We start from the raw sequence: 13,980 nt of genomic DNA, 5'->3' as shown, positions 1-13,980 counted from the left end.
GCTGGGAAGGAAAAAAAAAATCACAGACTAGAAATGATAAGTCTGCTTTTGTCTGAAATCAAGGAGGCATTGTTTAGAGTTTTGAGTAAATCTGCCTCCATTGTCGTTGTAAACCGCACATGTGCTCTGCAAGAATGATCTCAGTCTTTGAGACATGCAAAACCTAATGATATCAATCAAACAATCCATTCATCTGACTGTCAGCGAGCTCTTTCAGCCGCTTTAACTCAGACCCCTTTCATCTGACTTTCTCTCGAGAACAATACAAGTCCAGGAGCAGGCGTTCACATAAGCAGCAACCTGTGGACACATAACAGAGAAAACAAGCCAATTACCTCACAGCACAGTCGCTGTATCAGCTCGTGGTGGCGGCGGGGGCAAAGCGAGCAGCTGGCTGAGAACAGCAGGACCTTGAGGAAGACGCATTAAGAAGCACGTGAAGTCAATGAGAGTTTTTCTTTTTTCCCTGACTTGGTGTTTCCATGCTCGCTGATTCTCTCCCTGAGTGGAGTAAGTGCACAGGTAAGCTTCCTGCTTATTGGTCCAGACTAAGATGGAAGAAATCCTTGATTGGCTCTGACGTGCAGCCCAATGATTTTTATTTTGTGCAAACAGAGAAGCAAACATAGGTTGTTTTTGTGCACACAGACACACACACACACACACACACACACACACACACACACACACACACACACACAAACAAACTCAGGTGCCACCTCTTACTGAGATCAAAAGGTAAATTCCATCCTCTGGGCGCCAAAGTTCCCCTTTTTATCCTGTTATTCTGAAATGGCTGTCTGAAAAGTTCTGAATATTTATCTGAATGCTAAACTACTAAGCAGCTTATCACACATTAACACCAACAAAGTCACAACTCCTGCATCACCTCGGAAAACATCACGCTGTTGTATCCAGTGAAGCCTTCGTCGTTAAAAAGCAGAGACACACTGGAGAAACTCTTGACCCCCAAGGGAGTTTGGGGGATTATACGTAATCTCTTTCATTTCCAACATCTTCCTGTCTCTTTCTTATATTTCTTGTAATCTCCTTCCTCCACTCGTCACTTTCTATTCCCCCGTCTGACTGAGGGCTTTTGTTTATTTATGCATATGCGGTGTGTGTGCAAAAGATTTCCACTGTGCCAAGACTACAAATGCGGCTGGAAACTCTACCTTTCTCTTGTCACAAACACGTGTGTGTGTATGAGAAAGTACTGGTGCGTGTCCTCACTGGCTGGCAGTAATGCAGCGGAGGTTTAGGCGGAGTGAATGATCACTCTGTTTATAGGGATTTGATTGCAACCCAAAAATCAGGCCACATTCTCCGTGTGTCAGCTGCCAGCGAGCAGGCTGGCATCAATGTTTTTACTCCCTGAAACTCTCTCTTCTCTCCTTTTCTTCCCCGCTGCCTCGCCCGCCTCCCTCCCTAATTCTTTTTCTTTCCCGTTCCCCAACCTTTCTCCCACAAATTTATTTATTTGTAGCCCCCTCCTTTTTCACTCCCTCGTCCTCTTTCTGTATGTGCTCTGATTTCCCCAGAAACCCGGCAGCAGCAGCAGCAGCAGCAGCAGCAGCAGCAGCAGCAGCAGCAGAAGATGAGACTTCTCACTTCAAAAAACAAAAACAGGCACACACACAGTCACACTCACTGGAATACACATGCACACACAAGCAGGTACATTATATATTCACACATATATTTCCAGATGCGGGCTCATAAACATGGAATTATTCCATGTGGATTATCTGGGAATGGCGGGACTCTGCATGTAACAATTTAAATATTTGTTAACTCCGAGCTCCCAGTCCTCCGCTATGTGCTAACAGAAGTTTATGAAACCAATTTAATTATGTGTGCCAGTTCCCACAGGACCCGCAAAACACACTGCTCATCACAAATTTGTACAGAAGATTGGACCGTTAGCCCCGTCTGACACAAAGCAGTGTTTCCTCTGCCAGAGTGTGTGTCTGCAACTGTGTACGTGTTTCTCACTTTGTGTGTCTGCCACTGTGTCGTTTCTTGGCACAGATGTGCGTCACTTCTGGTATCTTTTCATGAGTGTGTGTTTGGTGTAGGTATTACTCATTAAGTGGGGACCTAAGTTTGTTTGCACAGTCACATAATGGGGACATGTTTTCCTTATGGAGACAAAAAGTAAGTCCTTGTAAGTGTTAGCATTAGGCTAGTTACGGATAAGGTTAGAGTAAATGGTAAACGGACTGTATTTATATAGAGCTTGCTGGTCAATGCGCTTTACAACACAAGTCACACAGTCAAACACTGTCAGCGCAGCCGCCAGGGACAATGGGGGGTTCAGTATTTTGCCCAAGGACACTTCAGAATGCAGAACGGAGGATGCGGGGATCGAACCACCGACCCTCTTGACTGTGTGTATCATGCATGTTTTATATTTCCTCAGACAGATGCAAATAAGTATTTTGTTTGTTTACCCAGCATGCTTTGCTGTTGTGTATCCACTGTCTCCTCTCAAAATCTGTACATTTTATCCAACATGAAAGTTGAAATGAAAGAAGAATAATTTTCTATCACCCTCATTACCTGGGATTTTTAGATACTCAGCTCAATAATATTTAAAATTATATATAATAATAATGTGAAGAAAATCCATGAGAATAAATGATAAAAATACACGTCTTAATGATACATACAAATTGCAGAAAACGCCACAAAATGCCCAAATCTTGCATCAAGGCTGTTGTCACACACACACGGGCCTGATGCAGTGAATTGTAAGAATGGGGATGTTTGTGCACAGAGAGGCGTTCATAGCGTTACACTCAGTTGTACTCACGGAACGCGACAGAAAAAGTTGTGTGTAGAATAAAAAAAGAGCTTTGTCACTCTCTCACTTGGCCCCTCGCTGTGTGACGTGGGTGTGATTGTCGTATTCTTGGCTTTGGAAAGTTACAAGAATCGTTGTGCACACTGTCCTCAATGTGGACACTGGAAGACGTGACAGGGAGGTTTGGACCCTTTGTGATGATGTGACGAGCACTTTGCTCGAGGCTTTGTAACTTTCTCTCCTCTTGTGCTTGTTGTATTTGCTCAAAGCAGGTGTAAACGTGCACATGGACACATGTAGTCCGTCACTCTTGGGGATAAAATGTGGAGTCCAGCTGGTGATACTTGATCAAGAGCAAAATCTTTCAAGGGATTCAAAGATGAAGCTTAAAATGTTATCAACATGTTAAAAAAATCAAATGATACTGACTCACATGATCATTTGAATAAAAACATGTAGCAATGCCCTGACATGATTAATTAAGATAAGATAAGATGTTTTTAATCCCAAAGGAAATTCTTACGCCAGCTTGCTCCAAGATTACATTACAGAACAATATATAGCAGAATAGAATACAGTGAAAAAATAATAATAAAGATAAAAAATTAAGTGAAGATAAAAAGTAAAAGTCTAAGTGTATTGTAAATAAAATAAGAGTAATAGTATACTGAGTAATGTAGAACCTGTGCCTATTAGTAGATATATTGACAGAAATGAGAATAAGATAAGCATAAGCAAAGTTACTTTAGACAGAGAAACTAATACTTAACTAAAGTGGCAATAAGTAGAAATGAAATGATGAAGGAGGATGTAATAATGGATATTGCACATGATATTGAAATTGAAATATGATGATGAAGAAAAACACATTAAATATTACACAAATTGCATGTGAGTGGTAATGGGTGGTAACACTGCACATGAAAAAGAAAAAGCTGCACAATATTGCACTATACATGATTGTGTGTGTTGTCGGAATTATTTCTAAGTGTCCGATTATAACATAATATAAATCATAATAGAAAATGAAATAATATGATATAAAATAAAATAAAATAAAAGATCAAATTATTGATTGTTGTTTATATGTACTTTTTAACGTGTCTGTCTGTTTCCATAACATGTGATTTGCTGTCTGAGGTCTGACACAGCACTTTATGAAACATACACCTTCATCAAGTTCAACAGCATTTCACACACACACACACACACAGGCACCACCACACAACAGCCATCATCCACACCTACTGAGCCAGAAATAGGTGCGCATCCCTTCTCCGCCGTCTCAGCACAACATTGATATACGAGTTAGCTGTGATGTGTGAGGTTAAGTACAAAGACAGTGGATGCTGTCGGCGGCAGGCGGTGGGCGGTGGGGTTGCCGAGTGGGCAGGTAGGCAGGTAGGCAGAGAGGTAGAGGTTAGAGAGAGTGGGCGTCTGAATGATTCATACAAGCGACTCCCAGAACGGCTGCTGCTGTTCTCCACACCAGCAGTTGGATATGATTCGTTTCTGTTGATGTGGAGAGTTTCTTTCTGCTCCCATGTTGGAAAGTTCAAAGTTATCGATTGGGCCGGAGAGCTCGCTCAGAGTGGGTGTTGCAGATACCTGGCCCACCAGCTCATTTTATTTATATGCAGCGGTGCAGGAGCTTCAGTCTGTCCGCACAGTGGGAGACCACAAAGGAAAACTCCACTCCCTCGGATCTCCGTCTTCATTTCGACTCATCTGCATTGTTCCCCCCCACCTCTGCTGGACTTTCTCGCTCTTGTTCTCCCCGCCGCCTCATCCCAAGGCCGTGTTCGGAGCGAGATAAAGAATGGCACAGTCAGGTACAGAGGGTAGGCTGGCAGGATCACTGTTTATGGACGTTTGAGCCCAGTCTCTGAGAAAAGGTAATTTCACGCTTGGCGGCGCTGACTCCAGTCCCAACGTTGTCCCTGTGATTAATTAGGCTTTTTAAAACGAACAAACCAGGAGCCAGGTGAAGATGTTAATTATCCCGCCGTTAAGCAGATAGAATATAGTCTCTGCGGCGCTGCTTTGTACATACATACCCACACAGACAGCACAAAGGTTGACATGCACCTTTTCACATGAAAACACACGCGTTCAGCGGTACAGGTAAAAGAGGACGTGCGATGTTGAGCGAATCAAAGAGGAAAATGTCATCTTCTGAACCTTATTTTGTTATGACTGTCTAATGTTAGGCCCAATTCATGCTACCGCGTCGAAGCTACGCCGTGTCCTGACGTGCGCCTCCCCAAAAATGTAGCTAAGCTTCGAGGCCGCAAGAGCTGTGATTGGTCCGACAGACTCGCCGCCATTTTTGAGTTGAGTTGAGGGAACGAACACGGACAACGTCTTTCTTTTCTTCATTGCACCTCTTTAAGAAAAAGTGATTGCTCTTTAATATCTGTCAGCTCCAACACGATCCACTCGCCATTGTTCTGAAGTAAGAGACGCCAGAGAAGTTGTAAATAAGTGGACCACAAACTGGAAGAGACGCGAAGAGAGTCTACCGCCACTAGCGTTACGGGGGTGTCACTGCAGCACGACTCACACACACCTACGCACAGCTATGCCTGCTCGGCCCGGTGCTTCGACGCAGGAAGCATGAGTAGGCCTTTAATCTCATGAACAAACTAGAAGGGGCACATTCCTCCACCAAGGCTGATTGGCCACTGTATCACCATGCTGCATATACATGGGTTGAGATCAGATACATCTGTTCATATTAGCACGCTACACATGCCCAGTGGTTTTGAATTAAGATATATCTGCACGAGTTCAGTAGTTTTTGAGTAATCCTGGAGTAAAAGATTTTAGGGAAATGTTCGGTTTATGATTTCAAAGCATCTCAAACTTTAAATCGTATACAGAGAGTTATTTTTATAAATGAAACATTACAGTTTACTGTGTTTCTGACTCACTTGTAGTTATTCATTCAAACTGTGTTTATATATGTGAAATGAATTTGACATGACAAAAGTTATTGGATTTGCTTTGATCAACTAAGACTTGAGAAAGAAAACAGGATGAGTTTGACTGAATGTAATAGAAACTGATATTTTATTGGATTATTGGAACAGGCACTCATTGCAAAAGAAGCAGTGACTTTAACAACATCAGAGATGATCCAACACAAACTGGAAATTCTATCATCCAAAGAAACAAACAAGTCATATTCTAACATGTGAATCACCCACTCACTGTCACCGTCATTTTATCACAATAAGAAGATATATAGGAACAAATAAAGTGCATCAGTTCAGGGGGAAGTTATTTATAATACAGCCAAAACTTTATTTTCCTGGAGCACAAGGCAAGTCACACAACTTTGAATATCAAGCGCTCCAGTTTGTTAAAAAGACAAAAGCTTAAGCTTTTAGAATGAAAGTACAATATTTATGACTAACTTCGTGTTTCTAGACCCTCGCATGGGGGAGAAATTTAAATCAATACAGCAGAACTTGAAAGTCTAACACGGCTCTAATGAGCAGGTTCTCTGATCTCCTCAATCAATCGGCTGTGCATCGCTAGCAAACAGGAATCTGGGTCTGTTCGCAGCGACGCACAAAGCTCAGCACAACATTTCCTCCAGATGATAAAAGAAACCAGATCCTTTTTTTCTAGCTGCATGTAATTAACAAACAACACGTTAACGCCGCTGATGCAGCCGCTGCAGACTGACCTTTGCAGACGGGTCCGGCTGGCGGTTGGCGCGTCGTTTGAAGTGTGACTCTCTCCCAGTCTCTCTCAGTGTGAGCTAGCAGCGAGCAGACATCACACAACCTATTAAAGACTCAATTAGACGCTGTGCGTATTGGATTCCTGTGGCTATCTGTCCTATTGAAATACCATTACAGGCAGATGGAGAGGAGGAAAACGAGAGATAAAGAGCAGAAGACAAACACGGAGAGAGCGAGACGGACAGATAAAGACACGGAGGGGGAGGCTGAGCGAATTCAGCCCCTCCGGCCTCAAAGAGTGATTAGCGCTCGGGCAAAATAATGTGATCTCTCACACACATAAGTTATGGCCTCGCTTATTCTCCTCATGTTGCCGTGCAGAGGCTGACATTACAGATAGCTGGCTACTAATCCAATAACGCCGCATAAGAACGATGCACACTTTCAACTCAATAAAAGCCTCACTGATGTATTTTGCTTCCTTACAACAAACGAGTATTATAAGAAGCCGCTTGTGCATGTGCAGCACACCCCGTGGAAGTAAGAGCACAGTGAATAATAACAGGAACATACAGTATATTTTTAGAGATCCTCTTTTACAAAGTTGAGGTGTCTGACTTTGTCGCACATTTTTTTTCCGCTGCTTTTCTCCCACTCACTTTGTTTCTATTTCTGCCCCCTAATTACCAGCTGTCTATCACTTTCTCTGAGCTCTGTTGTTGAACTTACATTCCCTCAGGACCTCCTCTCGTTCTGTTGTTTTACAGGATGCTGAGGTGTGTTTAAGCGGTTTCTGACACTGATCCACCCAGAAGAAAAACAAGGCAAAAACTAAATAAAACAAAATGTTTTTTTCCCGAATTTGATTTAAATCATAAGACACAAGGTAAGAAGCTGCAGTGATACACCCATCATATATGTCAGTATTATATATTTTGTTTGGGGTAATGAGCACCAAAATTATCCTGCAGGATATTTACGTCCCTGTCATTCTTGTCTAACTTTAAGTTTTTTAACGTGGTGCCACTTATTTGTGATGCAGTGTTTTCCTAATGAAGGGCCTATATGTTTACATTTGGGGTTATTATTTTACAGGATTCTCCTCAGTTCTGCTGCATCACCAGACTTAATGATGAGATGGTGGTGGTGGTGTTGCTGTCTGGTGTTCATCTTAAACCAGATATGGAGTTGGGCAGTTTTTGGTGTGGTATAGAGTGATTAGTGACTTTTCACAGCACCTCTCATTCTGGAATCTAAGTGGAAATCCAGCTCTCCTCTTGCAGAGAGCTACCGGGTGTATGAGGCGTAAATTTGGAAAAGCTTCTAAATCACTGCTCGGAGCTCGACTGAAAAAAGAATTCCATAAAGGGAACTATTCCTGGACTACTCTGAAAAAATACATAGACGGAACATAGATTAATGCTTATATAGCAAGTGAATAACCACAATTTTCATTAAAGGATGTTTATTTCACTCTTTACTTTATTTATATTGGATCATCAAGACAATTATACTGTAGTTCTCAGTTAGTTTCTGAAGTGTTGGCTGGTTCTCCAGTGGGATTTTCAAATATAATGTATGTAAATATCAGAAAACTCACTCATGCAGGTGCACGGTGTGGATATTACAACCTGACACTTTTCACCAGTACCCTGCTGATACACAGCACGGTTTGCTAACATTTAATGTGTATGGATGAGTTTATTTATTGAGGGGGGGGGATTAGTGTTTCCAGCAGGAGCCTCTTTACTACTCAGAGTTTGTGAGAGCTTCCTCAAAGTATTTTCCAACAAATCAAACTTTTTGCCAACAATTCCTGGATCTCTGAGGCTCTGGCGAACACTATAGGATTGTTCTGTTGACCTTACTGTATTACAAGACACTGCAAAAGCTTAAACTCCATCCATCCATCCAGTATCTATACCACTTAAACTTTGTCACAGAGAATATCCAATTCCCATTTTCTATTCTATAAAAAGAGATTAGAGATTTTTTCACTTTAATATTAAAACATCAGTTTCAAAGAGGCCTGATTACATCCACTGTATTTCACTGCGGTGAAAGAGTTCAGGGGGGCCACGTGCGAGCGCCGCAGTTTCAGGTCTTTCAACCTTGCCGCTCTTCCCCCCCCCTACCCCCTGCTTTACCACATTAGGACTTCCTTGTTCCTATAGCAACCTGTCCTTCTCTCTCTATCAGGGTGTATATATACATAGTCAGTCTCCAGGGTATTAGTTCTCCAGCTCAGCAAAGATATGAGCAATTATGTGCTTGTTAGGAGTCGGCCGGAGATAAGAAAGATGTGTCTTGTGTCTGATTACTTTTGCTCTGTGTTCCTGGGAGAAGCCTGGGAGTCCTCGGGGAGACAGTGCCAAACCCCCTCTGCTAATCTAGCAGAGGGCCCTGGTGGAAATAATGCACTTTTGCTTCGATTGGATTATTCATGCATGAAATATTGAGTAAACGGGAATGTGGGAGAGCTCTTATGTGAGGTAAGTGAGAGTATGAGGCACCCGGAGTTCTCTTTGAACAAGCGTTTACAGGCACGGATAGCTCACATGCGCCATTGTGCAGTAAATGTTTGAGCGGATAAGAGTTATTTGTGCAAATCAATGCCTAATAAAGAGCTTTTCAGATATGAACTCTGCAAATTGTCCAGAGTTTGCCTTTATAAAGAACTTAGGCGAGGGGTGGCGCCTGGGCAGAGCATGTAGGAGGCAGGACATGATGTATAAATTCCACTGTGGATATCAGGTTTTTGTTTACACCACATCAACATCAGCCCTGATTGTCAAAAGCTCTCTAATCCCATTGTCTTTCCAAGTTGAGATCTGCATTACGTCTTCTACGTATATATGGTGCCTCTTTTCATCCTGAGATATTTGTATTCTTCCAGTTTGTCTGACTGACATCGAAACGTCCACTCGCTCGCTGTGAGTTTTCCTGTTATAATGTCAAATGGGCTCACTCGGACATTTCCCTGACGTTAGGCTGGCAGGAAAAGTTCAGGAAAATGTGCAGAGCAACTGACTCGGACCTTTGCGTCCTCAGCCCCTCTGATAGATTTCAGGAAAATGTATACGGACTTCAGTGCATGTCTGAAAGCAGCTTATGAGCGAGGGGTAGAAGGGCAAAAACCTCACTGTGCACACATACACACACACACACACACAAACATTTTCACACATGCACATAAAGCAGCTCAGCCTGTGTTACTGTATGTGTTGATGAGACAGGAGCATGAGGGCTGTATGTGCACCGCTAATGTAATTCCATCTCACCAGATGGCCTGTTTTTCCTTTTTTTCTTTTGCAAAATCTGTTTTTTTTACCTTCGTCCCATTTCCTCATTCCTCTTCCTCCTCCTGTACTTTGTACCTCTTGTTCTCTTTCTCTCTTCCACATCATTCTTCACGTCTCTTTTTATAATTCATCCTCCAACTCGATTTTCCTCGTCCATACTTCATCTGTAGGCTTCACCTCTAACTTTGCACTCACCCTGTGTGTTGTTCTTCCTCCGTACCCTCTCTCTTCAACTTCCTCCCTCTTCCTCCTCATGTGACTCATTATCGTCGATCAATGGCTGAAGTTCTTACACAGCAACTCTTCATCCAGACGAGTATTCTGCAATGCTGATCTGCTCACTCACACACACACAAACACAAACACACACACACACACACACACACAGAGAGAGAGCGAGAGAGAAACGCCTGCTGACGCATGCATGTCCCTGCTCAGTCGTTATCGCTGTGGCTGTTTGATCACTCAGATAGCGTGTGTGTGTGCGTGTGATATTAGACTGACATGTTTCCTATGCTCAGGGCTTTCCTCCAGAGGCCTGGCGATCAGAAAAGCTTGTTTGATTGAACCGATGCTGCGGGCTCAGAGCGCAGGGCCCGGCTGAGTGATGGCCGGGGTGATTATAATGCACTGCAGCACATGTCAAACACGCCAGCGACACAGTGGGCTGCATCCCCAAACCGAGGACGCTCTACACCCACCGACTAAACCCCCTTTCCAACCCCACCCCTTCTACCTGCTGCCCTCGAGTACACACCCACGTCAGAACTCATCATCCGAGAGCCAGTCGAGAAAATTGACTCTTGGGGTGTTTTGTGTTCCCCATTAGGGTCGCAGCGTCAAGGGTACAGCGAAGGATGTTTGTGTTTTGGATCGCAGCCATGCTGCGGAGTGTTCGGGGAGGCTGGGGATTGGAATATCATTCCATTACCGAGCACACGGGGCTGGTGATAAACTCAGGTTTGCCGCTCTTGTTGTATCTCATTTTGTGTAGCCTGAGAATTACGACTTCACAATGTGTTTTGTTGCCATTAAACTGTAAATGTCAGAAAAAGGAGACTCCTGTGAGTTTTATTTTTTCTCCCCCATTTAGCTCAGGAGGTTTCCAAAATAAATGTGGTTGCATTTTGAATTTAAGCTACTCTCCCCTATTCTTACTGAGCTTCTACCAAATGCACTGATTCACAAGTGCTGATTTTTTCTAATGGTTTCTGCTAAATATCCAAAGTTTTAAGCAAGAAATGAAATTTAAGTTTCATGCATTTTCTAAAAAGCTTCAATCATCACACTACAGCAGAATGTTAGTCACATGTCACTCATCGCTGCTGTTCTTTACTCTTTTGTCATTTCCCCTCAGTCCTTCATTTTCTACTTTAATTAAAAAACACCCTGACTCATAAAAAGATGAACTGCTGCAGTTCATTGAACAGGAGCAAGTGGGAAAACACAAAATGTTTTGAGGTCAGCTGTAAAAGCTTGGCAAGATTCCCCCCCCCCCCCCCCCGGCCTATAAATCAGATTTACTGCTCAAAATTTTAAATCTTACTCCGGACCTCCTCCTCACCTCATCTCTTTCTTTTTTGATGCCTTCATACACATCCATTCGCTTCCCCTTGGAGGTTTGCGCTCATTTCATACACTCTACACAACTGTTAGACACTCCGTACACATTATTGCCAGAATCTACACTCTGTGGAGCAGCCTGATCCTCTACAAAAACATGTCTAGGTAAAACTAATTTGCTCCGCCAAACACAACTGGGGGAAGATTAAAGTCACGTCTGTTTTTTTGATCTCTAGCGACCCTTCTCTTTTTCATTCCAGGAAATGTGACGTTGTTGTACGACACAGAAGTCACAGGGTGGAGGGATAGTTGGATGAGGTCATGCATCTTCTAACCCACTCATTGTTACTCAAACCAGGAGCGGACTTAAAAGGATAATCCAGGCTCGGATTTTGATCCATCCCAGGCCGCAAACCGACCAGACCCCTCGTTTTATAAGCTAACCCTATTTGTTGATGTAACCGCTACCAGACAAGTTTAAAATGAGGCCACTGTGTTCATCTGGGAGGAAGGAATACAATGAAAAGCATCGGAATACCCTCTGCACACTGTATATACCCCTGTCAGGCAATGCTAACACCATTTCATTATTATGTCATCAAGATAAAGCAAAAGTCAACGTATTACTACATTATATGATGTCATTTTCTCACTTATTGTTGTTATCATGACACCATTACTTCCATATGATCATAGATTATCTTTCCATCTATTTAAGCTTCAGGACGTGTCTACAGTCCTATTGAATACCTCGGAAAATGCATTTTTGAATATTGCATGGCATCATTTTTTTATGTTGACCTTTGACAAACCGGCTCCAAAAGTGAATCATCTAGAGATTCCCTCCAAAGTAATAATCTCACCAACTTTGTTGAAACTCCGTCCCCATGCAGATAATAAACATGCAACTTGAAATTCCGGCGAAACATATTTGTGTGTATGTGAACATAATTATTTAGGAGGTGGCATCGCAGTCCCCTAACATCCGGAGATACAGCAAAAGCAATATACATCAATGTCGGATTTCCACGCATACATCAACATATGAACATGAGCACACCTGCAGACACACACACACGTGCACACAGAGTAGTGAAGAAAGCCAATCAGTGGAGTCTGTCATGGCTGACAGCCGAGTACAGAGCCAGTGGCAGCTCTCCCTGCGGCCAGATGAAAATATATGAGATGTACACTCAAAGTTCACTCTGAAATCCCCCTCTGTCACTGTCACTCCACATGATTCATCCCATCTCTCTCTTTCCACACACACACAGACACACACACATACCTGTTCCTAAGGTAGAATTTCTGAGTAGCCACAGAGGAATCCATTGTGTTTCCTGCACATTTTTCTTACTGTACCTGGAGACGCTCCTGCATGCCTGAGCCCTTTTTAATATTCTCTTTCTTTTCTCCTGCTCTCCGTGCCTCCTCCGCCGCCGCCTCTCTCCATCACCCTTACTTTATCTAATATAATAGGATAATCGTGTCAGTGACCTTAACTCCGCAAAGCCCACTGCCGATTATGAAGATGAAACAAAGTGGTTTACATAATTCTGTTGACCCGTCCACTTGTGCGTGTGTTGTGAACGTGTGCGCGCGTGTTTGTGCGCGGACCACATACAGCCGCATTGGCTTTTTAATGGCATATCATGAGTGACCTTGTGTCAAGGAGTTATCAGCATTTCTCTGGTTAAGCCAACCTACCTGAATACAAAAGAGGCCTGTTAGACTTGGGAATAGAGGCACAGGATCCCTCACCCCTCTCTCCCTCGCTCCCCCCATCTCACTCCATGGGTCTCTCCCTTATTGTGTGTGCGAGAATTAGCAAGGTTGTTTTTCAGTGCTGCATAGTTGCAGGCTATTATAGAAGAAATACCACCCAGGGGATGGAGGCATTATGAGTGTTGGAACAGCTACGAGCCAAGAAACAGATGAGTTCTCCCCTGGCTGTGTCTATCCATGCCTCACGCTGCCCCTGTGGGCATTCAGCCTCCATAAACACATATACTGTATAAGGCTATTGTGAGATTTCCCCCATTCCTCCAGCCTGCACCTCCAACACTAACGGGGTTCAGAGAATTCTCTGGTTGGATAATACGTGTGTGTTTTTTTAACTAGAGAATGTCTACGTTTACCTCGGGTTACAACTGAATTCATTGTCGGGTGCAGGCTGACAATGGGTATTCCCACACAGTTTTCTCATATACCCAGTGGTAGCAATGCAGATTTTCTTCATTGACATTTCGACAATGGTTCTAGATAATGCATAAAAATCTTTTAGTTTTTGCATGAATGCAGGATCCCTGGATTATTGCAGAAATATCCTACATTAGCTGAACGGTAATGACGCAAATGGTAATGTCTCAAACCATCATTGCCTCAGTTGTTTTATTCCAACTTCAGGCAGTCATCCAAGTTTTTTGGCCACCACTTTGTAGCAGACTGAACCTCAAAAACGTTTAGAGACCATAGACAGTTTAAAAAAAAAGATGGATGATGCCATTTCCTCAAAATTGTATTAAGATCTCAGATAAGGGTGCTGCCATCTTTTGCCGGTGATGTCATTTGGAGCAATGGTCGGCGCAGTAGTGATCGTAGAGTGGATGCGTGATAT

The 13,980-nt window shown here is 43.1% G+C and overlaps 1 long non-coding RNA gene across 1 annotated transcript; it reads left to right on the top strand.

The window, feature by feature from the left end:
• Nucleotides 1-214: 214 nt before the first annotated feature.
• On the top strand, nucleotides 215-12,272 carry LOC117756488. Its single transcript, XR_004612813.1, has 3 exons — nucleotides 215-522; nucleotides 10,630-10,760; nucleotides 11,624-12,272. It is a non-coding gene; the product is annotated as an uncharacterized LOC117756488 (long non-coding RNA).
• The last annotated feature ends 1,708 nt before the right edge of the window (nucleotides 12,273-13,980 follow it).

The sequence above is a fragment of the Hippoglossus hippoglossus genome, chromosome 22 (genome assembly GCF_009819705.1).
Source record: "Hippoglossus hippoglossus isolate fHipHip1 chromosome 22, fHipHip1.pri, whole genome shotgun sequence".
NCBI lineage: Eukaryota > Metazoa > Chordata > Actinopteri > Pleuronectiformes > Pleuronectidae > Hippoglossus > Hippoglossus hippoglossus.
This window is presented reverse-complemented; position numbering and strand designations above follow the sequence as displayed.